We start from the raw sequence: 4,068 nt of genomic DNA, 5'->3' as shown, positions 1-4,068 counted from the left end.
ATTAATTACATAATTTTGTGACCATTATATCTATATTAGCACACATATTTTCAGAGAGTGAGAAAGAGACTATCTCTCTCTCTTTATGCTAGTTGTGCAAGTTTAAGTATACACTACAATAATATTATTGTATACATTTTTGTATAGTATAGTATAGATAGTATAGTATAGATACAACAATAAGTTAATATAGTACGGATACATCATATAGTTTTGAAATATGACAGTAACTAGTCATTAACTTATATATTTGATAAATTATTGGCATACTAGAAAACTATATGATATATCCGTACTATGGTCGCTCTCCTTGTTTTGGCTAGGCAATGAGAGAGAAAACTATCCATTATATAAATCGTATGTATACTTTTTTAACCTTAAATTTAAGGTGAAAACAAGTTTTATAAAACAAGTTTATGTAGTACATCTAAATTTTTGGTAAACATATTGCTATTGTTGTTGTTGTTAAAAAAAAGTTATAGTTGTATTATTTAAATAAATAACTGAACGTGTAGCAGTATAAAATTAATATAAAATTATATTTTTTTGGCAACAACATACAATATCTGAAATCTTTTACAATAATAAAAACGCTATTTTTTCAATATTATTAGATGATTTATAGTTACGCCAAACTTAAATCAGAAAATAGCAGACGTAACTGTTCTTGCGTAAAGTTTGCTGAGCACTTTTTAGGAAAATGTTGTGAATACCGTTTTTTATTCTTTTTCCGTAAGTAATAACTTACATCAAAACTTAAGTTTTTGGTTACGCAAGGTTTGTGAATTTTTACGTAACTTTACGTAACTTTGAACTTAAGCAAAACTTTCGCAAACTTTCGCAAACTACGAAAGTGTAGTGAATCCGCACACTTTAGCGCTGCCTTAACTTTAAGCAAACGTTGCGAAATGTTTGTATGCCAAATAGTTACAAATTAAAATAAGCGTAGAGTTACAAAAGTTTTATGTCTCCGACCGAATTTGTAATTTTATAATTTTAATATATAAATCATATAGTTGGCATTTGTTTCATTTTTAAATTTTTTTTAAATTAATATTTTAAATTTAAAGTTTAAATATTGTCTCATGTTTATTGGGGATGTTTGTTTATTTATCTCATGTTTATTGGGAATATGGCTCAGTGGTAGAGCATTCAACTGCAGATCGAGAGGTCCCCGGTTCAAAGGCGGATGGTCCTCTTTCGTAATTTTTAGTTATTTTACTCATTTTGAGTTAACAAATAAAATTTCGGAAACTTAATACTTTTCTCCGATATTTTCTCATTTGAAGTGTGAATAATTAAAATTATACTGTACTTTCAATTTGAAAAAAATAAAGTTCTCAATCCTTACTCAATTAACTTGTTAGAAAGAAAAAAAAACACGCGTTTTGTGTATTTTTTTGTAACTTTATTATTATTATGAGAATTATTGTTATTATAGTTATAACATTAACACACAGCTAAATAAATATAAGAAAAAAATTCAATTAATTAGATAAAGAAAACTGTAAAAAGATAATTTAAAGGATTGAAGAAATGAAAAAGAATCGTAAAAGGGGACACCCGGGTTTGAACCGGGGACCTCTCGATCTGCAGTCGAATGCTCTACCACTGAGCTATATCCCCGATAACCAACTACAAATATTTAAATTTAAATTTTTTTCAATATACCTAAGTATATGCCAAAAAACTTTTTAAATCTCAAGTTTTTTAAATAATTTTTTTGGTAGAGTGAACTCGAGCAAGTTAATTTTCCGGTGAGCAAATCCAGATTTCGCATTTTTCGTAAAATCACGATCCGAATATTATAAGTTCTTGAATTTCGAATTCGTTTTTAATAGAACATAAGTTATAACAAACTTTGCTTTAATATATAAAAAAGAATTATTTAATATAATAAATCTATTAAATTATTTATCTACTGCAATTTATTATAGGAAAATGAGTATAAGCGGTTTAAATAAATTTAAATAATTTGGGTCTTGATTTTACGAAAAATGCGAAATCTGGATTTGCTCACCGGAAAATTGTTTCAACCGAAGTCGTATTTTAATACACACCTCGTACCGAGATCAGATTAGGCAAAACCACTGATCTCAAAATATAACTGGATAGCGTATGTGGCAAATTTTTTGAAGCCAGTTTTGGCCTCCCAAGATGGCGACGGTTTCGGTTGATTACAGATGAAGAAATTTTTGTTACGAACTTATATGTCATTTACATATATAAATATTATGAAATGTACATGCCTCAAAATATAATTAATATAACAATAATTAAAAAAAAGGCAATATTACATATTTACGTAAATTTCTCTATTGTTTAACAAAATATATTCTAAACAATAAGTTTGCTTTTTTAAAGATAAATAAATGTTATTAAATAAGATAAAAATTTTTAGTTTTTTTTAATTAAGAATTAGTTTATTTAACATTAGTAAAGAACAAATAAGGAACTAGTAGTTATACAAGTTAACATTTTCTAAACAACTTTCGAATAATTATTTTAAGTTTGAAAAACTGAAATAATTTTATTCATATTTTGTTTATTTTTCATTACTACTTTCTTTTAATTTTAGTTTTACTATAAATTATTTGTTTAATATTGTTTATAATACAATTTATGCACCTTTTAGTTCTTAACTACCTAATGCTGTGTGCTAGAAGGTAAATGACATAACTGCATGGTATGCAGCTAAATATCTTTTTAAAATAAACTATTATGAAATTAGTTTTTCAAATAGATATCACAAATTTACAAATGCTGCATAAACTATTAGCTGAGCTCTGTGAGTACACACAACTCCGGGGTTCCTTCTAGAATTTTTTTATATAGTTATTTGTGTCTTATATTATTTTATTATATATATATATATATATATATATATATATATATATATATATATATATATATATATATATATATATATATATATATATATATATTTCTAGATAATTTGGTAGCCAAACTGCCAAATGAGCTAAAACAAGGAAAATATATTGTATTCACTTATAGTTGAGTCAAACATGAGGAGCTAGATCAATTATTGTTTTCAAGAAATCGACTGATCTCAAAGCAGCACTTGCTAATGCATTTTGAATTCCAATTTCATTTTGAAAAAGGGGGTCTATTAAAACAACCAATTAATTTGAAAACACCTTTCCGTTTCTTTGCATATAACACTTATGGTTGGTTTAATCAAACCTCCTATGTCTTTGAATTTTAAAAAGCTATTTTGTTTTAAATGAAAAGGGAGTACTAGTGCATTCTGACATTTAATGAGGATATTTTTTTTTAGAAATCATTTTATTTACGTATCCAGCAATATATGGGATCAAAGTTTTTTTGTATTCAAATAGATTGTTGCAGTTTGGAATATCTGCATTATTGTGATCACTAACTGTTGGTTCTCTCTTCAACAAATCATACTTTCTTATTAATTCAGTTTCAGTAAAAGATATTTTATTACTAAAATCACCAAAAGAATCGTCTAAAACATATATATATGTTTTATCTCTGATGCTGCAGTTTTCATTTGAAAATTGAACGGTACTTTGCATAAAAAGTTATTTATATGTGAATTGTTGGCAATTGATATTGCTGTTAAACATTTCTTCAGATCTCACAGCACCAAAAAAGAGCTCTAGATGGTTTTGGCTGAGCTTATATGATAATAAATAATTTAATGGTGAACCTTCTTTTTCAACCCAGTTAAGAAATACCTTGAGCAGACTTAATTGCTGCCAAATATCCAATGAAATCAGTTTTTCGATTATACAAGATCATTTGTGTAGCAGTAGTCTCTTTAAGACTAATGATATTCTTTAGCAAATCATTTTCTTGAATTTAATGTAATATAATCAATCTTTTATGCAAATAAACTCAACAACATATTTATAAAATTATTTAACAACTATTTACGGTTCATTAATATAAAAAAGTCAGCAAGCTGTAATAAATAACCATAATACTTAACAGCAAGTAAGCAGGATATTTAATTAAAGTTAAGGAGATTTTTCAAAGAGGAGGAAATGTTTTGAACATTTCTATATAAAGATATAAATAAAT

At 26.1% G+C, this 4,068-nt stretch overlaps 1 non-coding gene across 1 annotated transcript; it reads right to left on the bottom strand.

The window, feature by feature from the left end:
* Positions 1–1,554: 1,554 nt before the first annotated feature.
* On the bottom strand, positions 1,555–1,626 carry trnac-gca (transfer RNA cysteine (anticodon GCA)). Its single transcript has one exon. It is a non-coding gene; the product is annotated as a tRNA-Cys (tRNA).
* Positions 1,627–4,068: the final 2,442 nt, after the last annotated feature.

Source organism: Hydra vulgaris, chromosome 09, assembly GCF_038396675.1.
Source record: "Hydra vulgaris chromosome 09, alternate assembly HydraT2T_AEP".
Taxonomy (NCBI): domain Eukaryota; kingdom Metazoa; phylum Cnidaria; class Hydrozoa; order Anthoathecata; family Hydridae; genus Hydra; species Hydra vulgaris.
Note: the sequence above shows the minus strand (reverse complement) of the source record. Positions and strands in the feature narration are given on the sequence as shown.